The sequence below is a fragment of the Saccopteryx leptura genome, chromosome 2 (genome assembly GCF_036850995.1).
Source record: "Saccopteryx leptura isolate mSacLep1 chromosome 2, mSacLep1_pri_phased_curated, whole genome shotgun sequence".
In the NCBI taxonomy this organism is placed as follows: domain Eukaryota; kingdom Metazoa; phylum Chordata; class Mammalia; order Chiroptera; family Emballonuridae; genus Saccopteryx; species Saccopteryx leptura.
Genome location: NC_089504.1, coordinates 332190394 through 332216963, shown reverse-complemented (window position 1 = coordinate 332216963; position 26570 = coordinate 332190394). Strand labels below are relative to the sequence as shown.

Sequence of the window (26570 nt, the reverse complement as noted above, 5' to 3'; positions counted from 1 at the left end):
AAATAAAGGCATTAAAAACAATTACTCCTACCCCATTCTGGACATCTGTCATTGTCTTTTCTTTGGGCTATGGTTCTACTCATATTCAGGCTCCCAGGGTGAGAGTAGAGGGAGATACCTAGCTGCAGAGTTCAGACTTAAAGATCTGTGGGGTATCTTCATGAACATTGGATTTCCTGAGTTTATAGGAGAGTAACAGAGCTACTTGTTATGAAATAACAAGTCATACAGATATAAATCCATGCAAGCACATTTTAAGAATAAATAATAAGGCCCTGGCCAGTTGGCTCAGTGGTAGAGCGTCGGCCTGGCGTGCAGAGGTCCCGGGTTCAATTCCCGGCCAGGGCACACAGGAGAAGCGCCCATCTGCTTCTCCACCCCTCCCCCTCTCCTTCCTCTCTGTCTCTCTCTTCCCGTCCCGCAGCCGAGGCTCCATTGGAGCAAAGATGGCCCGGGCGCTGGGGATGGCTCCTTGGCCTCTGCCCCAGGCGCTGGGGTGGCTCTGGTCGCAGCAGAGCGACGCCCCGGAGGGGCAGAGCATCGCCCCCTGGTGGGCAGAGCGTTGCCCCCTGGTGGGCGTGCCAGGTGGATCCCGGTCGGGCTCATGCGGGAGTCTGTCTGACTGTCTCTCCCCATTTCCAGCTTCAGAAAAATACAAAAAAAAAAAAAAAAGAATAAATAATAAAATAAATAATGACTTTCAAAGTATTCAATTTGGAAGATTAGACACCCATTTTTTAAAAACTAGCATTGACTGGTAATTAAAATGGCTTTAAGAACATGCTTCTAGCTATTCTGTTTACTCTTCCAGCTTTCCACTGAAATGACTGAGGAAAAAAATGAAGAAAGCATATATTGGTACAAGGCAACCACATACCAGAAACTATAAAGAATTTTCTACAAGACAAACTGCAGATGGGACTGGAATGAGGAAAATGACAACTCATGTTCAACATTTGCCTGCCTGATAAGTATGTGGACAAGACTGTTGGCAGCAGAACCACATTAATGTTCTTATCTCAGAGCAACTAGGGCAAGAATCAAAGTGGGTTGTGGCGCATTTAGAAGGGCACAACAGGATCCCACCAGGATATCAGAAGAAATGTAGCGATTACTGGCTTGTAATTGGTGTGGGTGGCTACATGAGGCAGAAGAAAGACAATGCTGACTGAGGCTGGCTGCTAACCCCCCCCCCCCAAATAAGAACTAAGGCAAGAAACTTGGTTTACTCCAGCAAATAGAGAGTATAGCTCCTTGCCATGACTATCTCTAGCTCTAGTTTCCTGTCTACCTTCCTCTAGGAGAGTTTAATATCAGCAATGTAAATCAAATGTTCCTCTTTCCCCTTTATTTACACCTGAAAATTTTAACAAAGACACATTTGAGCTCTCAATACAACAGTACAGACTGACTGAATTAGGATAAAAAAAAATCACCTAGCATATGAAAAGGTTATTACAATTGATCAGAAGAGTATTAGAATACTAATTTAAGAAAAAAGTAAATTTTTCTCTAGGAGAGTCACTGAGAAAAGTTTGGAAAATTTTAAGCTAATACTCAACAGTAATGAAACAAAGACAGATAAATAGATCACTGGAACAGAAAGTCTAGAAATAGACCCAAACATATATAATCACGTGACTTATAACAGCAGTTCAGTGGGTAAAACTGACCTTTCAAATAAATGGTGCTTGATCAAATGGCTGTCTGAATGGGAAAAAGTTAAACTTGCCTGTACCTCATGACATAAACAAAAATTAATTTGAGATGGACTACAGACCTAAATGTGAAAGGAAAAATAATTTCTAGAATAAAAAGTAGAATATCTTTCTTAACTAGGACACATAAAACACTAATTATAATAGAAAAATATTGATAAATTTGACTTCATTGAAGTAAGACCTTGGGTTCATCTAAGATATCATTAGGAGGGAAAATATGAGCCATAGACTTATAATCTTTTCAATCTATATATCCAGAATATATATATATATATATATATTTATATATATATATATATATATATATTTTTTTTTTTTTTGTATTTTTCTGAAGCTGGAAACGGGGAGAGACAGGGGGCGATGCTCTGCCCCTCCGGGGCGTCGCTCTGTTGTGACCAGAGCCACTCTAGCGCCTGGGGCAGAGGCCAAGGAGCCATCCCCAGCGCCCGGGCCATCTTTGCTCCAATGGAGCCTCGGCTGCGGGACGGGAAGAGAGAGACAGAGAGGAAGGAGAGGGGGAGGGGTGGAGAAGCAGATGGGCGCTTCTCCTGTGTGCCCTGGCCGGGAATCGAACCTGGGACTTCTGCACGCCAGGCCGACACTCTACCACTGAGCCAACTGGCCAGGGCATATATATCCAGAATATTTTTTAAAAATTCTATAAATCAAGGAAGACAAATCACCCCCCCCCAAAAAAAAACAGTAAACAAAAGTCAGAAAAGGGCACTCCACAAATGAGGATTTCCCAATGGCCAATAGCACAAGAAAAGGTACTCAACAATATTATTCACCAGGGAAATGGGGAATAAAATCACAATGAGATACTTCTACACACCCACCAGAATAGATAAAATGAAAATTAAAACTAAATGTTGATAAAGATGTGGAACAAGTGAAACTTTCATATACTGCAGATGGTCATGTATCGGTACAACCACCTTGGAAATCTGTTTGGCACTGTCTATTGAAGTTAAACATGTACCTACCTTATGATCTAACAGTCTCATTCCTAGGAATATATCAAAAAGAAATGAGCATGTGTCCACCAAAAGATGTATAAAAAATTGTTCATGGCAGCTTTATTCATAATAGCCAAGACTGGTAAAAGAGACAAACTTTCACTAATAGTATAATGAATAAATTGTGGTATGTTCACACAGCAAAATATTATACAGCAATAATGAAGAATAAACTACTCTTACATGCAACAACATGGATGAATCTTTCACACTATGTTGAACAAGACAGGCCAATTACAAAGGGTATGTACTATATGATTCCATTTACACAGAGGTGGGGAAAAGTAGGCTTACAATTATGAGTACATAAAATTGTGATTACATTTATAACACAGTTAATAAAGCTATTGTAATAATAACCTATGTCTTTTTCCATACAAACAACTGAAAACCTACTTTTGCCAACCCCTGTATACAATTCAAAAACAGGCAAACTGATAGTGAATGAGGTTAGAATAATGGTTGCCTGTGCAAAGAACAGTATTAAAGAAGGGATGTCACTAATATTCTGTACCTTAAAATGGGTGGCAGTTAGCATGACTATAACCATATATTAAAATGTACTGAGCTTAAACATAAAAGAGTAGTAAACATTACTTTATAAAGGTTCAATCTCAATAAAAAATGTTGAAAAAACCCCAGTAAACTTCATTTCAATCTAGCTTAAGACAGTCATATCAGAAAATGGTCAGGAAAAACTATAGGTAAGGCAGTAAGCAGCAGTTAAATACAATAGAAAACAGAATTAGTCAAATAGATGACATGCTTAAGCATCTTCTACAACACAGAAAAAATACATAACACAATTTTTTATTTTTATGTATTCATTTTAGAGAGGTTGGGGGGGGAGAGAGTGAGAAAGGTGGGGGGAGGAGCAAGAACCATCAACTCACATATGTGCCTTGACCAGGCAAGCCCAGGATTTGAACCGGTTATCTCAGCGTTCCAGGTCGACGCTTTATCTACTGCGCCACCACAGGTCAGGCAACACAACACAATTTTCAAAAAGTAAAGAAATATGCGAGACCAGTGGTAGTGTAGTGGATACAGCATCCACCTGGAACGTTGAGGTCTCAGGGTGATGCAATTATGAGTTGATGCTTCTCATCTGCCTTTCTTTCTCTTTCTCTAAAAAAAAAAGAAAAAAGAAAAAAGAATGCCCAGGCAGTGGCAAAGCAGATAGAGCATCAGCCTAGGATGCAGAGGACCCAGGTTTGAAACCCTGAGGTTGCTGGCCTGAGCATGGGCTGACCAGTTTGAGCATGGGGTTGCTGGCTTAAGCGTGGGATCATAGACACGACTGTAGGGTCACTGGCTTGATCCCAAAGGTCATTGGCTTAAAGCCCAAGGTCACTGGCTTGAGCAAGGGGTCACTCCCCAATCAAGGCACATATGAGAAAGCAATCAATGAACAACTAAGGTGCCACAATAAATAGATGCTTCTCATCTTTCTCTCTTCCTGTTTGTCTGTCCCTATCTGTCTCTCTCTCTCTCTCTCTCTCTCTCTCTCTCTCTCACTAAAAAAAAAAAAGAAAAAAGAAAAAAGAAAAAAAAAAGAAAAAAAAGTAGCCCTGGCCAGTCGGTTCAGCAATAGAGTGTTGGCCCGGCGGGTGGAAGTCCCAGGTTCGATTCCCAGTCAGGGCACACAGGAGAAGCACCCATCTGCTTCTCTACCCTTCCCCCTCTCCTTCTTCTCTATCTCTCTCTTCCCCTCCCACAACCAAAGGCTCCATTGGAGCAAAGTTGGCCCAGGGAACTGAGGATGGCTCCATGGCCTCCGCCTCAGGTGCTAAAATGGCTCTAGCCGCAACGAAGCAACACCCCAGATGGGCAGAGCATCACCCCCTGGTGGGCATGCTGGGTGGATCCTGGTCAGGTGCATGTGGGAGTCTGTCTGACTGCCTTCCCACTTCTAACTTTGGGAAAATACAAAAGAAAAAAAAAACCAGTATTCCAGTCAAACAAGGCATTAGTGTAAAAAAAAAAAAGGGGGGGGGGAGAACATTTTTGTTTTAAAAAAGCAAGAATAGCCTGACCAGGCGGTGGCACAGTGGACAGAGCGTCCGACTGGGATGCGGAAGGACCCAGGTTCAAGACCCTGGGGTTGCCAGCTTGAGCGCGGGCTCATCTGGCTTGAGCAAAAAGCTCACTAGCATGGACCCCAGGTCACTGGCTCGAGCGGGGGGTTACTCAGTCTGCTGAAGGCCCGCGGTCATGGCACATATGAGAAGGCAATCAATGAACAACTATGGTGTCGCAACGAAAAACTGATGATTGATGCTTCTCATCTCTCTCCGTTCCTGTTTGTCCCTATCTATCCCTCTATCTGACTCTCTCTCTGTCCCTGTTAAAAAAAAAAAAAAAGTAAGAATATGGCCCTGTGTGGCACCTTAACAGACTGAAGTCATAGATTTGATCCCAGGTCATGGCACATACAAGAAGCAATCAATGAGTGCACAAATAAATGGAACAAATTAAGTGAAATGAGTTGATGCATTTCTCTCTCATATCACTGGAGGTGGGGGGGGGGGGAGGGAAGAGCAAGTATATCTCCAACAAATAAATGGCATAAAAATTAGGGAGATGGGGTGCTATATTAAAAAAGTCTTAAGACACGTATCAACCAAATACAAAATATGGACATTGCTTAGATGTTAATTCTGATGAATCCATTGAGAAATGGCATTTCTGAGGTAAGCTAGAGAATTTTATTATTTTTTTTAATTTATTTATTTATTCATTTTAGAGAGGAGAGAAAGCGGGAGAGAGAGAGGGAGGGAGGGAGAGAGAGAGAGAGAAAGGGGCATCAACTCAGCGTTCCAGGTCGACACTTTATCCACTGCGCCACCACAGGCCAGGCAAGCTAGAGAATTTTAAAATGGACTATACGATATTAATAACTTATTAATTTTGACATGTGTGATTATGTTATGGAGGTCATGCAGGCCCAAAAAACCTTACAAATTAGAGATATCTACTGAAATATTTTCAATATGATGATTGTAATCTGATTAACACCTCCACAAAAAAATCTGGCTGGGGGACAAGAAGAATGATTACAAAGAATATTGGGGTCCTAGCCGTTTGGCTCAGTGGCATCAGCCCGGCATGTGGAAGTACCAGGTTCGATTTCCAGTCAGGGCACACAGGAGAAGCGCCCATCACCTCTTTCCCATCTCCTTCCTCTCTATCTCTCTCTTCCCCTGCTGCAGTCAAGGCTCCATTGGAGAAGGGTTGGCCTGGGCACTGAGGATGGCTCCATGGCCTCCGCTTCAGGTGCTAGAATGGCTCTAGCCACATTGGAGCAATGCCCCAGATGGGCAGAGCATCACCCCGGTGGGCATGCCGGGTGGATCCCTGTTGGGCGCATGTGGAAGTCTGTCTGCCTCCCTTCTTCTAACTTCGGGGGAAAAAAAAAAGAATATTGGCGGCTCTGACAGAGTAATGTAGAAGATAAAGCATCCTCTGAGCACCCCAAGGTTGCAGGTTCAATTCCCTGTCAGGGCATGTAGGAGAAGCAACCCAACCGATGAATGTACATCCAAATGGCACGACTAAGTGGAACAACAGGTTGATGTTTCTCTTTCTCTCCTTTCCCTCCTCCCTTACTCTCTCTCTCTTCCCCCCTTAAGCAATGAAAAAATTTTAATTGGCAAAATGTTGATCACTGCTCAAGCAGTGATTCATTATACTATTCTTTTAACTTTTCTTGTATTTTTGAAAATTCCAACAGTAAGAAAAAAAAAAGATGACAAAACAACAAAAAAACAGCAAAGACAAAACCCAGAAATAAAAAACAGATCAATTATATTAAACAAATGGCAAAAGCAAAGAAGAGTAAAAGATATCTAATTCTATATAAGTAATTTAATAGTATTCTGAAACAGTGAAAATGTCAAAAAATTATTCTTCAAAGAAAAGGTAAACAATGTACATATCACAGCGTAAATACATTTCATGATAATAGGGTTGAGAGTGTACAGTGATTGATTTAGACTCTACAGCATGAATTTGAATCACCAGATGTGTGACTTTAGGTAAAGTGCTTAATCTTTCTGCGTCTCAGTTTCTATAGCTGTAAATGGGGAAAATAACAAACAACACAGGTACTTACTCCAGGTAGAACTGTTGTGAAGATTAAATACTGGCACACTGTAAGCCTGTAATAGCTACTCACTGCTATCTATAAAAACTAAGAAACTGAAAGAGTAGTGAAAGAAGAAGAAAGTAGAGCATCCTTCATTTATGCATGGGGAGGTAAGGCAGAAACTACTAGTTGTTTCCCATTATTTGTTTTCCTTCTCTTCCTCTGTAATATAAAACGCTTGATTTTAGCTGTGCCTTTGGCTACCTAGAGTAAAAATAAATCCCAGTCTACATTGTAGCTAAGTTTGGCCATGCGACTTAGTTCTGGCCAAGAGAATGTAGTCAGGAGTGTGTATGAGCTCCCAGAATAGGTCCTTAAAGAGAGAGGTGCCTTAAATTATTTTAAAAATTGCATTCCTTAACTTTTCCTACTCTCCATAGGCTTGTATGCAGCTTAAATGGCTGGCATTCCAAAAGCTATCTTACTTAGACTTTGAAAGGTCCTTGGAAATAAAAACCATACAGCAGAGCAATAAAACAGAAAGAACCTTGGTCCATGACACCATGGAGTACCAAACCAAAAAATCTTTCGGCTTGTTTCATTTGAGAGGGAAATCTATCTCTATTTAAGTTAGTATTATTTTAGGATTTTATATTTCTTACAGCTGAACATAATCTTAAGTAAAATAATATTATATTATATTGTTTTTCTTTTCTTTTGTTCGCATGACAGAGACAGAGAGAGGGACAGATAGGATCAGACCAACAGAAAGGAATAAAGATGAAAAGCATCAGTTCTTCATTGTGGCACTTTAGTTGTTCACTGATTGTTTTCTCATATGTGCCTTGATGGAAGGAGGGAGGCTACAGTACAGCAAGTGACCCCTGGACTCAAGCCAGTGACCTTGGACTCAAGCCAGTGATGATGGGGTCATGTCTATGATCTCATACTCAAGCCAGTGATCCCGTGCTCAAGCTGGTAAGCCCACGCTCAAGCCAGATGAGCCTGCGCTTGAGGTGGCAACCTTGGGGTTTTGGACCTAGGCCCTCTGTGTCCCAGTCCAATGCTCTATCCAGTGTGCCACCGCCTGGTCAGGCTTGTTTATTTTTTCTATTGGACAAAGAAATAAAAATAATTAAAAGTGTTTTATTTTAAAAATTAAAGATAAAAGAGTGGAATTAAAATGCAATAAGGTCCTGGCTGACTGGCTCAGTGGTAGAGCATCGGCTTGGCATGTGGATGTCCCGGGTTTGATTCCTGGTCAGGGCACACAGGAGAAGTGACCATCTGTTCCCCCCCCCTCCCTTCTCTTTCTCTCTCTCTTCAGCTCCCACAGCCACGGCTTGCTTGATTCAAGCACGTTGACCCCGGGAGCTGAGCATGGCTCTGTGGTGCCTCTGCCTCAAGGACTAAAAATAGCTTGTTTGCAAACATTGGTCCCAGAAGAGCAGAGCATAAGCCCCAAATGAGGGATCCTGGATGGGGCATGTGCGGGAGTCAGTCTCTCTCTCTTTCCCCTACTGTCACTTGGAAAAGAAGAAACAAACACTTAATGAGTATCCAGGTGGTAGCTGCACAATACTGTAAATGTTCTAAGTGCCAATGAATTGTTCACTTTAAATGGTTAAATTCATGCTATACAAATATCACTTCAAAAAAAAATTTTTTGTGTGTGTGTGGCAGAGATGGAGAGAGAGTCAGAGGAACAGATAGGGACAGACAGGAAGGGAGGGAGATGAGAAACATCAATTCTTCGTTGCAGCACCTTAGTTCATTGATTGATTTCTCATATGTGCCTTGACCGTGGGGCTACAGCAGACCAAGTGACCCCTTGCTCGAGCCAGTGACCTTGGGCTCAAGCTGGCGACCTTGGGGTCTCAAACCTGGGTTCTCCGCAGCCCAGTCCCACGCTCTATCCACTATGCCACTGCCTGGTCAGGCAAAAAAAACTTTTAAGTGCAATGTGTAGATACAGTTTAGAAGAGATATACCTTAACAATAAAATTTAAAAAGGGGGTGGGAGGAGGATATGCAAAAATCTATTAGACAAAGATAAACACCAAAACAAAATAAAAAACCAAAGTAGGATCCAAGGTAAAAGTGAACGGAATTAAAAACAAAACCAAATAAAACAAAACACAACACAAAAATACCTTTGAAATAAAAGGAGAAACTGACATAAAAACAACTGCAGTGGCAGACTACTACCACTTTCATTCTTTAACATATCAAACAGGTAAAAATAATTATACAGACTATTAGAACAGTATAATTATTTAATAGCTATATGTTGAATTTTGTATACTAAAAATATATTCTCAAGACTCATTAAACATCTTTTAAAGTTAAGTAGTAGGTTGCCTCACCAGGTGGTGGCACAGTAGATGGAGTGTTGACCTGGGATGCTGAGCACCCAGGTTGGAAAACCTGAGCTCGCTGGCTTGAGCATGGGCTCACCAGCTTGAGTGTGGGATCATAGACATGACTCTATGGCCACTGGTTTGAATAATGCATCACTGGCTCAGCTTGAGCCCCTTGGTCATGGCATATATGAGAAGCAATCAATAAACAACTAAAATGAAGCAACTAGGAGTTGATGCCTCTCATCTCTCCCTTCCTGTCTTTCTCTTTCTCTCTCTCTAAAAAAAAATAAATAAATTAGCAGACCATTAAAATACAACTATACTGAGTCCAAATAGGGTTTACCACACTAAAAAAAGAAAAGTAGTTTAGAAAATGTATTAATTTATAATATAACATAAATTAAAGAATAATGATTAAGATTTGTTGAAAGGCATTTCTTAAAACTTGAGCATATATTTTATTCTTGTGGGTTTTTTTATTTTTATTTTTTTTATTTAAGTGAGAAGAGGGGAGCTAGAAAGACAGACTCCTGCATGTGCCCTGACCAAGATCCACCCAGCAACCCCCATCTGGGGCTGATGCTCTGCTCATCTGGAGTCCAAACTCAAAACTGAGCTATTTTTAGTGCCTGAGGTAGAGGCTCCATGGAGCCATGCTCAATGCCCAGGGCCAACACACTAGAATCAATCAAGCCATGGCTGCGGGAGGTGAAGAGAGAGAGGGGAAAATGGTGGTGGTGGGGGAGAAGCAGTGTGCCCTGACTGGGAATCAAACCCAGGATTTCCACATGCTAGGTTGACACTCTACCACTGAGCCAGCCAACTGGCCAGGGCCCATACTTTTTATTTTAAGTAGAGACTCAGTAAATTAAAATTGGAAAATACTATCTTAATATCTATGCCTTTTGTGTGTGTGTGTGTGTGTGACAAAGACAGAGAGTCAGAGAGATGGACAGATAGGGACAGACAGGCAGGAATGGAGAGAGATGAGAAGCATCAATTCTTCACTGTGCTCCTTTAGTTGTTCATTGACTGCTTTCTCATATATGCCTTGACCAGGGGGCTACAGCAGAGTGAGTGACCCCTTGATCAAGCCAGCAACCTTGGGGCCATGTCTATGACCCCACGCTCAAGCTAGTGACCCTGCACTCAAGCTGGTGAGCCCGCGCTCAAGCTGGCAACCCTGGGGTTTCAAACCTGGGTCCCCTGCATCCCAGTCCGATGCTCTATCCACTGCACCACTGCCTGGTCAGGCTATATATCTATGCCTTCTAAAACAACAGAAACAACCTGATCTGTGGTGGTGCAGTGGATTAAGTGTCATCCTAGACCGCTGAGGTTGCTGGTTCAAAGCCCTGGGTTTTGCCTGACCAGGAGGTGGTGCAGTGGATAGAGCATTGGACTGGGATGCGGAGGACCCAGGTTTGAGACCCTGAGGTCGCCAGCTTGGACCCAAGGTCGCTGGCTCAAGCAAGGGGTTACTCGGTTTGCTGAAGGCCCACGGTCAAGGCACATATGAGAAAGCAGTCAATGAACACTAAGGTGTCGCAAGAAAAACTAATGATTGATGCTTCTCATCTCTCTTCATTCCTGTCTGTCCCTATCTATCTCTCTCTCTGACTCTCTCTCTGTCTCTGTAAAATAAATAAATAAATAAAAATAAAAAAGCTCTGGGTTTCCTGTTTAAGGTATATACAGGAGTTGATGCTTCCTGCTCCTCCCCTTTTATTCTCTCCTCTCTCTAAAATGAGTAAATTTTAAAAAACCTAAAAAAAAACCCCTAAAACAATAGAAACATTATAGAAATGCTTAAAATACTAAGTATTCCTATTAAAAAAAAACAAGAAAAGAATTCCTACTTTCAGCATTATTTAATGTTTCTAAAAGTTTCAGTCAAAGCAATGAGGGAGAAATCAGCAGATATATGACTACTGAAAAAGAGATTATATTAACTTTATCTGTAATGAATATACTCAGAAAATCCAAAATGGTCAGCTAAAAAAAATTTATTAGAATTCATAAAAGAGGCCTGACCTGTGGTGGCGCAGTGGGTAAAAGCGTCGACCTGGAACACTGAGGTCACTGGTTCGAAACCCCGGGCTTCCCTGGTCAAGGCACATACGGGAGTTGATGCTTCCTGCTCCTCTCTCCCTTCTCTCCTCTCTGTCTCTGTCTCTCTCTCTGTCTCCTCTCTCTAAAATGAATAAATAAAATCTTAAAAAAAATAGAATTCATAAAAGAGTTTGTGATGGCTGGATATATACACGTAAGTTAGCATTTTCTAAGTACAATTTAGAAGGCGTAATAATAAAAAAAAATCCCGTTAACCTGACATGTGGTGGCACAGTGAATAAACCATCGACCTAGAATGCTGAGATTGCCGGTTCAAAACTCTGGGCTTTCCTGGTCAAGGCACATATAAGAGTTGATGCTTCCTAGTCCTCACTTCTCATTCTCTCTTTCCTCTCTAAAATAAATAAATAAAATCTTTTTTTAAAATCCCATTAATTACAGTAAAAAAATTAATAAAAAAATGTGAGACATAAAACCTGATATGCAGAGAATACTTTGTTCTAATAAGAAAATATTTAACAATGTCAAATTTTTTCAAAGACATTGTGAATGCAATTCCAATCAAAACACCATGAGGAGTGGTCACATCTGCAGCACATATACTGAAACTGGAACAATACAGAGATTAACATGTACTGCACAAAACTGAAACACACATATTTGTGAAGTGTGCCATGTGTTTTATTGTGTATTTGAGAACTGCTCAGGAGCAGATCTGTTTTTTTAAAGACATTTATTCATTTTACAGAGGAGAGAGAGAGAGAAAAACGAGGGGGAGGAGCAGGAAGCATTATATGTGCCTTGACCAGGCAAGACCAGGGTTTTGAACCGGCAACTTCAGCATTCCCTCCAGGTCGATGCTTTATTCACTGTGCCACCACAGGTTAGGCGAGAGCAGATCTTAAAAGTTCCTATCATAGGCCCTGGCCGGTTGGCTCAGTGGCAGAGCATCGGTCTGGTGTGTAGGAGTCCCGGGTTCAATTCCCGGCCAGGGCACACAGGAGAAGCGCCCATCTGCTTCTCCACCCCTCCCCCTCTCCTTCCTCTCTGTCTCTTTCTTCCCCTCCTGCAGCAAAGGCTCCATTGGAGCAAAGTTGGCCTGGGCGCTGAGGATGGCTCTGTGGCCTCTGCCTCAGGCGTTCGAGTGGCTCTGGTTGCAACAGAGCGATGCCCCAGATGGGCAGAGCATTGCCCTCTGGTGGGTGTGCGGGTGGATCCCGGTTGGGCGCATGTGGGAGTCTGTCTGACTGCCTCCCCATTTCCAACTTCAGAAAAATACAAAAAAAAAAAAAAGTTCCCATCATAAAAATAATTGCAGGCCCTGGCCGGTTGGCTCAGCGGTAGAGCGTCGGCCTGGCGTGCGGGGGACCCGGGTTCGATTCCCGGCCAGGGCACATAGGAGAAGCGCCCATTTGCTTCTCCACCCCCCCCCCTCCTTCCTCTCTCTTCCCCTCCCGCAGCCAAGGCTCCATTGGAGCAAAGATGGCCCGGGCGCTGGGGATGGCTCCTTGGCCTCTGCCCCAGGCGCTAGAGTGGCTCTGGTCGCGGCAGAGCGACGCCCCGGAGGGGCAGAGCATCGCCCCCTGGTGGGCAGAGCTTCGCCCCTGGTGGGCGTGCCGGGTGGATCCCAGTCGGGCGCATGCGGGAGTCTGTCTGACTGTCTCTCCCCGTTTCCAGCTTCAGAAAAATACAAAAAAAAAAAAAATTGCAACTGTGTAGTGATAGTTGTTAACTAGACTTATTGTGGTGATCATTTTGGAATATATACATATATCAAATCATTATGACTACCTACACAGGTCCCTCAGTGGATAGAGTCAGCCTGGGATGCTGAAGACCGTGGTTTGAAACCCCAGGGTTGCTGGGCTTGAGCACTGGTTCACCAGCTTGAGCATGGAATCATAGAGCATGGTTGCTGGCTTGAGCCCAAGGTTGCTGGCTCAGCTGAAGTCCCCTGGTCAAGGCACATATGAGAAGGCAAACAATGAACTAAGGTGCCACAACAAAGAACTGATGCTTCTCATCTCTTTTCCGTCCTGTCAGTCTATCCTTGTCTGTCCCTCCCCCCAAAAAATCATTATGTTGTACACCTGAAACAAAAATTACCATAAGGGGCCCTGGCCGGTTGGCTCAGCGGTAGAGCATCAGCCTGGCGTGCGGGGGACCCGGGTTCGATTCCCGGCCAGGGCACATAGGAGAAGCGCCCATTTGCTTCTCTACCCCCTCCCAGTCCTTCCTGTCTGTCTCTCTCTTCCCCTCCCACAGCCGGGGCTCCATTGGAGCAAGGATGGCCCGGGCGCTGGGGATGGCTCCTTGGCCTCTGCCCCAGGCGCTGGAGTGGCTCTGGTCGTGGCAGAGCGACGCCCCGGAGGGGCAGAGCATCGCCCCCTGGTGGGCAGAGCGTCGCCCCAGTTGGGCGTGCTGGGTGGATCCCGGTCGGGCGCATGTGGGAGTCTGTCTGACTGTCTCTCCCCGTTTCCAGCTTCGGAAAAATACAAAAAAAAAAAAAAAAAAAATTACCATAAGGATTTCCTTTTTTTTTTTTTTTCTTCTTTTTAACAGAGGCAGAGATAGACAGGGACAGACAGACAGGAACGGAGAGAGATGAGAAGCATCAATCATCAGTTTCTCGTTGCGCGTTGCGAGTTCTTAGTTGTTCATTGATTGGTTTCTCACATGTGCCTTGATCGCGGGCCTACAGCAGACTGAGTAACCCCCTGCTGGAGCCAGCGACCTTGGGTCCAAGCTGGTGAGCTCTTTGCTCAAGCCAGATGAGCCAGCGCTCAAGCTGGCGACCTCGGGGTCTCGAACCTGGGTCCTTCTGCATCCCAGTCCGACGCTCTATCCACTGCGCCACCACCTGGTCAGGCAGGATTTCCTTTTTTGATGAAGGGGAGAGTTAAAGGGACTTAAAATTACTCTGAACTTTGCTGAAAGCATAAATAGGTGGAAAAAGTCAAAGGTATATTTCAATAAAATATATAAAGGGAAAAATATATAAACTCACATCACTAGTATTAAAACATATTACAAAGCTATAATAACTAAAACAGTAAAGTTGTTTCAAGAACAGACAAATACAGCCTGATTGGTGTTGGCACAGTGGATAAAGTGTTGATCTGGAATGCCGAGGTTGCTAATTCAAAACCCTGGGCTTGCCCCATTAAGGCAAATACAACAAGCAATAAACAAGCAATGGACTACTAGAGAGAAGCAACTATGAGTTGATACTTCTCACTCCCCCGCCTCTGCAAAATCAATAAATAAAATCTTAAAAATAATAATAAAGGCCCTGGCCGGTTGGCTTAGCAGTAGAGTGACGGCCTGGCATGTGCAAGTCTCAGGTTCAATTCTCGATCAGTGCACACAGGAGAAGTGACCATCTGCTTCTCCACCCTTTTCCTTCCCCCTTCTCTTTTTCTCTCTCTTCCCCTCCCACAGCCTTGGCTCAAATGGTTCGAACAAGTAGGCCCTAGAAACTGAGGATGGCTCCGTAGCCTAGCCTCAGGCACTAAAATAGCTCGGTTGACTAGCAGTGAGGCAGTGGCCCCAGATGGGCAGAGCATCCCTCAGTGGAGGATCTTGCTGGGTGGATCCTGGTCTGGTTGCATGCAGGAGTCTGCCTGTCTGCCTCCCTGACTCTCACTTAATAATAATTAAAATTAGGAAAGTTAAATGAATAAATAAAATCTATCTATCTAAAAGCTACACTTAAAAAGTCTAAAGATCTGACATCCTTAAGGATATCAAAAGAATGTGTCATGGGTTCAGAAAACAGAGGTCCCAAAATTCTAAGTGACAGAAATAGCACTAATATAAATGTGTGTAAATTCCCAAGGTAGCCAGCGCAAGAGTTCTGCTTCTTATATGACCAAGTAAGCTCCTAGACAAAATATTAGTACATATACAAAGGATCTGAACAATACTATTAACTTTGATATTTATAAAATGTAACACCCAACAAATACAGAATACATTCTTTTCAAGTACATACAGTTACATTCTTTGAGAGACATGTGTAAGCCATAAAGCAAGTCTCAACACATTTAAACGGACGGAAATAAGGTAGAGTATGCTCTCTGATCACAGTGGAATTAAATCAAGAATCAGTAACAATAAGATATCCAGGAAACCTCAGATATTTAAAAATTAAACACATTTCTAAATAATCCATGTCGCCTGACCATGTGGTTGCGCAGTGGATAGATCATCAGCCTAGGATGCTGAGGACCCAGGTTTGAAACCCTGAGGTCACTGGTCTGAGTTTGATAGGTTTTACATAAAACAAATTCCTTGAAAACAATAGTTAAAAAAAAAACATGATAGCTTACACAAATTCATGAGATAAAACAGAAAATAATGAATAACTATATAGTATATTAAAGTTTCCCACAGAAACTCTAGGCCAAGATGGTTTTTTCTATCAAACATTTAAAGAAAAATCGACATCAATATTTCATGAATCCTTTCAGAAAACAGACGCGGTTATACTTCAAGTCATTTAATGAGGTCAGTATAACTCTAATGCCAAAACCTGACAAGTTATAACAACACCAAAATTATAAATATCCCTCATGAACACAGATAAAAAGATCCTTACCAAAATATTGACAAATCCAATACAGTATGTTTTAATATGTAAAAATCAATCTCAAAACTTAACAAGAAAACAAACATACCTAATTTAAAAATAGGCAAAAGCTCTATATACCTCACTAAACTAGATATACACATGGTAAATAAGCATATGAAAAAATGCTCAACATCAGAGTCACAAAGGGCTCTAGGTCAAGATGCTAGTCTAAGTAAACATGGTACTCAGACTCTTCCACAAACACATCAAAATTGTAACTAGCTGAATAAAGGTCCTATAACTAAAGATATAAAGAAGAAGCCATGTCAAGACCGGTAGAAGGGGTGAAGACATGGAACAGGCTGGTCCCACAACCATGTACAGCAGTTAAAACTTGGGAGGGATATCTCAGCTGCAGAGGTCCCCTCTGAAGAGCCAGGGCTCCCAGCACCACACAGGCTCCCCAGCCTAGGGTTACAGTGCCAGGAAGAAAAGTCCCCATAACTTCTGGTGGTAAGAACCAGAGAAGATTGTGGTTGAGTGACACTAAGGGCTCTGGAATCCCTGGTGTTCTTCTTAAAGGGCCCACGCATAGACTTACACAGACTCACTTACTCTGAGCTCCAGCACTAGGGCAGCAGCTCAAACAGCTCCAGGGAAGTTTGGGGAAGAACTGAACTGTCTAGCATCAAAGGCTGGAGGGGTAAAATTTTCCCAGACATAAATGTTGGCAAAGGTCAGTGTTTCCTTGCTCAGCCCTCTCCTCACAGAGCTGGCAGGCAGGTGCCATGTCTAAGTCTATCAACCTGGCTAATAATGTTAGCCCTGCCCTAGTGATTCCCTAATATATACCCTGTCTCACCCAAATGAAGGGCATACTCAAACCCTTTCTAGTGGCTTCTCCATACAAATGGCCTGTTTTGGCTCATGCTACAGACTTTCCTAAATTTCTCAAATAAGGAGTATCTGGCCTCTCAGTACCCTATACTTCTTGCTAAGTGGCCCTAGGCTGGGCACTAGTGGCAGCTGGCGTTGGCTTGCACCTTGGCCTCTCGTGGGCACCTCCAAGCCCAGCATAAGTAGCAACCATCTGCAGATCACTTTGTAGCTCAAGCTGCTTGGCCCTGGGCAGAAAAGAGGCAGCATCTAACTTGGCCTGCACCACCCAGGAAGCCCAGAGCCATTGCACCCAGTAGAGAGCTTCAGACCACACTGAAGCACCACCAATCACTTCTATGAGTAACACACTCTAGGGTTACACTCAGTGGCTACCTGATCACCACTGAAATGAGTTCTGCTCCATGGGGTGAGCCCCTGCAGATCAGACCATCCATGGTGGTTGTGGCCAGTACTTGCAGCTAACCAGCCTGGAGGTAAATCCCTCTCACTGACATGGCAACAACAATCAAGGCTCAACTACAACAGGAGGGTGTACACAGCCCACACAGGAGGAGGGGGTACACCTGGAGTGCCCAGCTCTGGTGACGGGGGGTGATGTGCCACTGGGCCCTACAGGACACCTACTACATAAAGCTACTCTACCAAAATTGGGAGATGTAGCATCTCTACCTAGTACATAGGGAGATAAGACAAAATGAGGAGACAAACACGTCACAAATGAACGAACAAAACAAACTCCAGAAAAAGAGCTAAACAAAATGGAGACAAGCAATCTACCAGATGAAGAGTTCAAAACACTGGTTATAAGGATGCTCAAGGAACTTAGGGGAAGAGTAGAGTAACTTACTGAGAACTTCAACAAAGAAATAGAAAATAAAAAAACAAAGATAACATTAAAAAGAACCATTCAGAAATGAAGAATACACTAACTGAGATGAAGAATACATTACAGGGAATCAGCAGTAGAGTAGATAAAGCATATGATCAAATCAATGATTTGGAAGATAAGGAAGCAGAAACCACCCAACCAGAACAAAAAGAAAAAAAAAATCCAAAGACATAGGATAGTGTAAGGAGATTCTGGGACAACTTCAAGTGTACCAAATTTTGCATCATGGAGGTGTTGGAAGGAGAAGAGAGACAGCAAGAAATTGAAAACCTATTTGAAAAAATAATAATGGAAAACTTTCCTAACCTGGTGAAGGAAATATACAAATCCAGAAAGTGCAGAGTCCCAAACAAATTGAATCCAAAAGGGTCCACACTAAGACATATCATAATTAAAATGCCAAAGGTTAGCCTGACCAAGCGGTGGCCCAGTAGATAGAGTGTCAGAGGGGGACGCAGAGGACCCAGGTTTGAAACCTCAAGGTCGCCAGCTTGACAACGGGGCCATCAGCTTGAGCAAGGGCTTCCTGGTTTGAGTGTAAGATTATAGACATGACCCCATGTTAACTGGCTTGAGCCCAAAGGTCACTGGCTTGAAGCCCAAGGTCGCTGGCTTGAGCCCATGGTTGCTGGCTTGAGCAAGGGGTCACTCGCTCTGCTGTAGCCCCCTGGTCAAGCAATCACTGAACAACTAAGGCGCTGAGACGAAAAATTGATGGGTCTCATCTCTCTCCCCTCCTGCCTGTCTGTCCCTCACTGACTTTTTCTCTGTCTTGGTAAAAAAAATTAGGAAAAAAATGCCAACGGTTAAAGATAAAGAGAGATCTTCTTTTAAAAAAACTTTATTTATTGATTTTAGGGAGGGAGAGGAAGAAAGGGGAAGGGGAAGGGAAAAGGGAGGAGGGAGGGAGGGAAGAAGGAAGAGAAGAAGGGAGGGAGGGAAACATCAATCTGTTCCTATTATGCTCCCTGACCAAAGATTAAACCTGCAACCTCTGTGTATTGGGATGACACTCAAACCAACTGAGCTATTCGGCCAGGGCACAATGAGAGAATCTTAAAAGAAGCAAGAAAAAAGCAGTTAGGTACCTACAAGGGAGCTCCCATAACTGTCAACTTATTTCTCAACAGAAACTCTGCAGGCCAGAAGGGACTGGCACAAAACAGTGATGAAAAGCAAGGACTTACAACCAAGATTTCTCTACCCAGAAAAGCTATCCTTTAGAATTGAAAGACAGATAAAGAGCTTCCCAGATAATAAGAAGCTAAAGGAGTTCATCACCACCAAACCAGTATTACAAAAAATGTTAAAGGATCTTCTTTTTTGATTTTTACTTATTTATTTTGACAGAGACAGAGAGAGAGACAAAGACAGTCAGACAGGAAGGGAGAGAGAAGGGAGAGAGATGAGAAGCATCAATTCTACGCTGTGGCACCTTAGTTGTTCAGTGAGTGCTTTCTTATATGTGCCTTGATGAGAGTAGGGGGCTCCAGCAAAGAAAGTGACCTTTGCTCAAGCCAGTGACCTCGTGCTTAAGCTGGTGAGCCCTGCATTCAAGACAGTAACTTCAGGGTTCGGAACCTGGGTCCTCCCGTCCTAGTCCGAGGCTCTATAAACTGCACTACCGCCTGGTTAGGCTAATGGGTTATCTTTAAGAAGAAAAAAAATTAGCCTGACCAGGTGGTGGCACAGTGACTAGAGTGTCGGACTGGGATTTGAGGACCCAGGTTTGAGACCCCGAGGTTGCCAGCTTGAGCTCAAGGTTGCTGGCTTGAGAAAGGGGTCACTAGGTCTGCTGTACCTCCCCCCCAGGTCAAGGCACAGATGAGAAATCAATCAATGAACAACTAAGGAGCCACAACGAAGAATTGATGTTTCTCATCTCTCTTCCTGTCTGTCCCGCTCTCTGACTCTGTCTCTGCCACAAAAAAGAAGAAAAAAAAATAAAAAATATGAATAATAAAATGGCAATAAATACATATCGGTCAACAATTACTTTCAATGTAAATGAATTAAATACTCCAATCAAAAGACATGGTGGCTGAATGGATAACAAAACAGACCCTTAAATATGCTGTCTACAAGAGATTCACTTCAGATCTAAAGACACACACAGACTAAAGAAAAGAGATGGAAAATGATATTTCATGAAAATGGAAACACGCCTGACCAGGTGGTGGCGCAGTGTATAGAGCGTCGGACTGGGATGCAGAGGACCCAGGTTCGAGACCCCGAGGTCGCCAGCTTGAGCGCGGGCTCATCTGGTTTGAGCAAAAGCCCACCAGCTTGGACCCAAGGTTGCTGGCTCCAGCAAGGGGTTACTCGGTCTGTTGAAGGCCTGCGGTCAAGGCACATATGAGAAAGCAATTAATGAACAACTAAGGTGTTGCAACACGCAATGAAAAACTAATGATTGATGCTTCTCATCTCTCTCCGTTCCTGTCTGTCCCTGTCTATTCCTCTCTCTGATTCACTCTCTGTCTTTGTAAAAAAAAAAAAAAAAAAAAGAAACAGAAAAAAAGAAAAAGCTGGGGGAAGCAATACTTACATCAGACAAAAGAGACTTTAAAACAAAAGCTATAACACGAGACAAAGAAGAATCCAGCAAATACCTCTGAGTATTTATCTGAAGAAACCCAAAATTGAAAAAAAAATTCCATATGTTTAATGCAGCATTATTTACAATAGCCAAGATATAGAAGCAAACTTCTAAGTGTTCATCAATAGATGAATTGATAAAGAAGTAGTGCATATATACAATGGTATATGATGCAGCCATAAAAAAGAATGATATCTTGCCATCTGTAACAACATAGACGGACCTAGATAGTACTGTGCTGAGTGAAATAAGTCAGAGAAAGACAAATGCCAGATCATTTCACCTATATGTACAATCTAAAAAACAAAATAAATGGACGAGTAGAACAGAAACAGACATAAATAGATAGAACATTTTGACAGTTGCCAGATGGAAGGGAGGCTGGGGGACTGGGTGAAAAAGTGAAGGGATTAAGAAGTACCAATTGGTAGTTACAGAATAGTCATGAGGATGTAAAGTATAGTACAAAAAATATAGTCAATAATATTGTAATAACAATGTATTGTGTCAGATGGGCACTAGATTAGGGTAATCACTTTGTAAATTATATAAATGTCTAATCACGGGGTTGTACACCAGAAACTAATATAATAGTGTATGTCAACTATAACTTAAAAATAAAAAATATATAAAAGAAAAAAGCTTAAAAAAAGTCACAATACACCACATTAACAAAACAAAGGATAAAAAAATCGTATGATCTCAATACACGCAAAAAAGCATTTTATAAGATATACCAGTGTCTGACCTGTGGTGGCACAGTGGATAAAGCGTCAACCTGGAAATGCTGAGGTCGCCGATTCGAAACCCTGGGCTTGCCTGGTCAAGGCACATATGGGAGTTGATGCTTCCAGCTCCTCCCCACCTTCTCTCTCTCTGTCTCTCCTCTCTCTCACTCTCTGTCTCTCCCTCTCCTCTCTAAAATGAAAAAAAAAAAGATATACCAATTTATGATTAAAACACTAAAAAAAAATGGGTATAGAAGAAAAGTACCTCAACATAATAAAAGCCATACATGACAAAGCTTCAGCTAATATCATACTCGGTGAAAAATGAAAGCTTTTCCACTAAAATCAGGAGTAGGACCTGATCTCTGGTGGTGCAGTGGATAAAGCGTTGACCTGGGAACACTGAGGTCGCCGGTTCAAAACCCTGCACTTGTCTGGTCAAGGCATATATGGGAGTTGATGCTTTCTGCTCCTCCCTCCTCTCTCTCTCTCTTCCTCTCTCTCTCTCTCCTCTCTAAAAATGAATAAATTTAAAAAAATCAGGAGTAGGACAAGGATGTCCACTCTTATTCAATATAGTTCTGGGAGTCCAAGCCAGAGCAATTGGATAAGAAAAGAAATAAAAGTCATCCAAATTAGGAATGAAAAAGTAAAAATGTCACTTTTCGCAGAAGACAAGATTCTGTGTATAGAAAATCCTAAAGATTCTTCCAGAAAACTATTAGAAACAATAAACAAAGTTTCAAGATATAAAATCAATGTATACAAATCCACTACATTTCTATATACTAACAATGAAATTTCAGAAAAGAAAATAAAAACACCCCTAATTCCTTCTACAATTGCAACAATAAGAATAAAACAACTAGGAATAACTTAACAAAAGAATGTGAGAGACTTATATACTGAAAACTATAAGCATTATTAAAAGAAACTGAAAAAGGAGAAGCAATCAATGAACAACTAAAGTGATGCAATTACAAGTTGATGCTTCTCATCTCTCTCCCTTCTTGTCTGTTTCTCTCTCTGCCTAAGCCTCTGGCTAAAAAAAAAAGAAAAAGAAAAAAATGGAAAAACATGTACTACATTAACAAATGTACACAATGAAATAGACATTCTGCGTTCATGGAATAGAAGAATCAACATAGTTAAAATGTCCATATTACCCAAAGCAATATAGAGATTTAATGCAATCCCTATCAAAATCCCAATGTAATTTTTAAAAAAAATTATTTATTTATTTATTCATTTTAGAGATGAGAGAGAGAGACAGAGAGAGAGAGAGAGAGAGAGAGAGAGAGAGAGAGAGAGAGAGGAGAGATAGAGAGAGAGAAGGGGGGGGAGGAGCTGGAAGCATCAACTCCCATATGTGCCTTGACCAGGCAAGCCCAGGGTTTTGAACCGGCAACCTCAGCATTTCCAGGTCGACGCTTTATCCACTGCGCCACCACAGGTCAGGCCCCAATGTCATTTTTTAAAGAAACAAAACAATAAAAAAGCCACCCCATCAGAAAGAACAAAGCCACAGAGGTATCAAACTAGCTGACTTCAAATTACACTACAGAGCTACAATAATCAAAATAGCATGGTACTGCAGAAAAAAAGACACACAGACCAAGAAAATAGAATTGAGAGCCCGGAAATAAAAGCACATGTATATGAGCAAATAATTTTTGACAAAGAGCCAAAAACACACAATGGAGAAAAGAAAGCCTCTTCAATAAATGGTGCTGGGGACCTGGCCAGATAGCTAGTTGGCCAAAGCATAGAGGTTGCTGGTTCGATCCCCAGTCAGAGCACATATAGGAACAGACCAATGTTCCTGTCTCTCTCTCACTCCCTTCCTCTCTCTAAAATCAATAAAATAAACATTTACAATAAATAAATAAATAAATAAATGGTGCTGAGATAATAGAAAAGCCACATGCGAAAGAATGAAACTAGATTACGGTTTGTACCCGTGTACAAAAATTAATTCAAAATGGATCAAAGACCTAAATATAACATAAGAAACAATAAATTACATTGAAGAAAACATACATACTAAACTTATGGACCTTGGTCTTAGAGAAGGTTTGATGAATTTGACCCCAAAGGCAAGGAAGTAAAGACTAAAATAAACAAATGGGATTACATCAAACTAAAAAGCTTCTGAACAGCGAAAGAAACCACCAACCAACAAAACAAAAAAGCAACCAACTGAATGGGAGATATTTACAAACAACAGCTCTGAAAGGGGGTTAATATTCAGAATACATAAAGAACTCATACAACCCAACACCAAACAAACAATCCAATTAAAAAATGGGCGAAGGACCTGGACAGACACTTCTCCCAGGAAGACATACAAATGACCAACAGATATATGAACAGATGTTTGCCTCACCTGTGGTGGCACAGTGAATCAAGTGTCAACGTGGAACGCTGAGGTTGTCAGTTCAATACCCCAGACTTGCCTGATCAAGGCACTTACGAGAAGCAACTACTATGAGCTGATGCTTCTTGCTTCTCCCCCCACCTCTCTCACTCTCTCTCTTTCTCTCTCAAATCATACTGTATGATTTCAACTATAAGACATTCTGGAAAAGGCAGAACTATCGAGACAGTAATAAGATCACTGGTTGCCAGGGCCTAGAGAAAACGGAAAAATGGATGAATAGGTGGAGCATTGGCAGTAAAACTATTCTGTATGATACTGTAATGGTGGATACATATACATTTGTCAAAATCAACAGAACTGTATAATGCAAAGAGTGAAACCAATGTAAACTATGGACTTTAGTTAAATAACAGTGTATCAATATCCACTCATCAGTTTTAACAAATGTACTACATTAATGCAAGATATTAACAAGAGAAACTGTGGAAGGGGAGTAGCAGGGGAGAGAGTGTATATGACTTGGCTTTTTTAGATCTTATAAAGTAATAGCCATAAAAGGAAAACAGGATAAATTATATTTTATCAAAATTAAAAACTTCTGCTCAACCAAGACACTGTTAAGAAAATAAACAGGCATGTGTTTGCTTTGCCAGCACGTATACTAAGAAAATAAACAGGCAAGCCATGGATTGAGTAAAAATATTCAGAAACATGTATCTGACAAAGTACTTGCATCCAGAATACATAAAGAAATCTCATAAATCAACATCAACATAAAAGACAACTCAATTAAAGAAAATAGGCAAAAATCTGAATAAAACCTTCATAAAAAGATATAAAAATGGCCAATAAGCACATCAGAAAGTTTATAATTTCTATTATTAGTCATCAGGAAAATGTAAATTAAAACTAAAATGATATATTACCTCTCCCCCACAGTGAGAAGGCAGAGCAATTGGAACGTATACTTTGTTGGCGTATAATAAGATGCAATCACCTTTGGAAATAGGTCAGCGATCTCCAATAAAAAACATGTATGTCTAACCCAGTGATTTTCAACCTTTTTCATCTCTTGGCACACATAAACTAATTACTAAAACTCTGTGGCACACCCCAAAAATACATTTTTTCCTGATCTGACAAAAAAATAGGTATAATTTTGATTCATTCATACAGGATGGCTATTGTTGTGTTGGCTGTTGTCATTTCTTTTTTTTTTTTTGTGACAGGGACAGAGAGAGACAGAGAGAGGGACAGAGAGGGACAGATAGGAGAGAAGAAAGAGGAGAAGCATCAATTCTTTGTTGTGGCACCTTAGTTGTTCATTGATTGCTTTTCCATATGTGCCTTGACCGTGGGGCTACAGCAGACCGAATGACCCTCCGCTCAAGCCAGCGACCTTGGGCTCAAACTGGTGAGCCTTGCTCAAACCAGATGAGCCTGCACTCAAGTGGGCGACCTCGGGGTCTCGAACCTGGGTCCTCTGCGTCCCCGTCCAATGCTCTAGCCACTGTGCCACCACCTGGTCAGGCGGCTGTTGTCATTTCTTAAAATTTAACAATCTAAAGGAAAAAAGGTCAGTGCCCTGACTGGTCAGGTACTGCATGTTTTAAAATTTTTTGCGGCACACCAGTTGAAAACTGCTGATCTACCCTATGACTCAGTAATTCCAATCCTAGGCATTTACCCAAGAAAAAACATAAAAATATATCTGTACAACTATTCGTAGCAACTTTATTCATAATAGCTCTGAACTGGAAATAATCTAGATGGCCATGAATCCATCAATCAAAGAATGGATAAACTGTGACATTCATAAAATGGAATATTTCTCAACAATAAAAAAGAATAAACCAATGATAAATGTTTAACAACACAGAGGAATCACAAAGTTATAATTAATATTTGCCCATTTTATTGTATGTAAATTTAATATCAAAAGAAAAAACAATAAGCAAATATTGAACTCTAGTTAATGACGTGTGTGTGTGTTGAAGGATTTAGAGAAATTGTATTGATGGCTTAGATAAAAAATAAACTGATAGATACATGATAAAGCGTATAGTATATAATAAAATGAGAATGAGAGAATATAGATGCTGAGGATAAGTGAGCCCACTGTAAAATCCTTCCAACTCTGCATTATAATAAAATGTTGGAAATAAATTATATTTCTAAAAAATAAAAAGGTCCTGGCTGGTTGGCTCAGTGGTAGAGCGTCAGCCTGGTGTGCAGGAGTCCCAGGTTCGATTCCCAGCTAGGGCACACAGGAGAAGCACCCATCTGCCTCTCCACCCCCCTCTTTCCTCTCTGTCTCTCTCTTCCCCTCCCACAGCCAAGGCTCCATTAGAGCAAAGTTGGCCCGGGCGCTGGGGATGGCTCCATGGCCTCTGCCTCAGGCGCTAGAATGGCCCTGGTTGCAACAGAGCAACGCCCCAGATGGGCAGAGCATCACCCCCTGGTGGGCATGCCGGGTGGATCCCAGTCAGGCACATGCGGGAGTCTGTCTGACTGCCTCACCGTTTCCAACTTCAGAAAAATACCAACAACAAAAAAAAGACAATGTACATTTGGATGCAGTGGACATGGTTGTTTGAATTAAAAAAAGAAAATCTTTATCTCGTCAAAATGCTGGTTTTGCCACCAAAATGAAGTCTCCAGCCGCTTGTGTCATAATATCACGTCTTATATAAATCTCCAAATTCTACAGCCAGAAATGTTGCAAATGTAGAGGCAGGACTGGGAACTCAGAGATAAAAATTTGGCTCTGCCACCGGGTGGGAAGCAGGCAATGGCTAGGCTAAATTAGAAGTGGACAGTCACATAGAGCCTGCCTCTCAAGCTCCAGAAGTTCTGCATCTGGATGTCAGCCCTATATACTGGCTTAAAATGAAAACTTCAAGAAACTAGAAGATCTCATTAGTGGGATCAGCCAGAGCAGCTGAAACACGTCCCTATAAACAATAAATGTTTATGTGGGCAGATATCCTGGCAGATGGCCGCATCCTGAGCTTAGGCAACTTGAAACCCCACAACGGGAGGCTGGGCACAGAGGAGCCCTTTTCCTTTGCCACACGGGTAGAAAGGCAGAAATGGAAGGTGGTCCTGGCTCCCACTACAAGAGAGGCAGCAGGAAGCCAATCTGCAAATGCCAACTTATTCTCTACTGGGCAATGGTCATATTTCCTTAAACACAGAGGGTGGGGGACAGAGAAGTCAAGTCAAGCAATACTAAACA

The 26570-nt window shown here is 42.0% G+C and overlaps 1 protein-coding gene and 1 non-coding gene across 8 annotated transcripts in view; one reads left to right on the top strand and one right to left on the bottom strand.

The window, feature by feature from the left end:
• The window catches only part of SMG6 (SMG6 nonsense mediated mRNA decay factor), a 285008-nt gene that overhangs the window by 53676 nt on the left and 204762 nt on the right, over positions 1 to 26570 (bottom strand). The gene's annotated exons all lie outside the window — the stretch shown is intronic.
• On the top strand, positions 11842 to 11945 carry LOC136395981 (U6 spliceosomal RNA). The gene has a single exon (XR_010749421.1). It is a non-coding gene; the product is annotated as a U6 spliceosomal RNA (small nuclear RNA).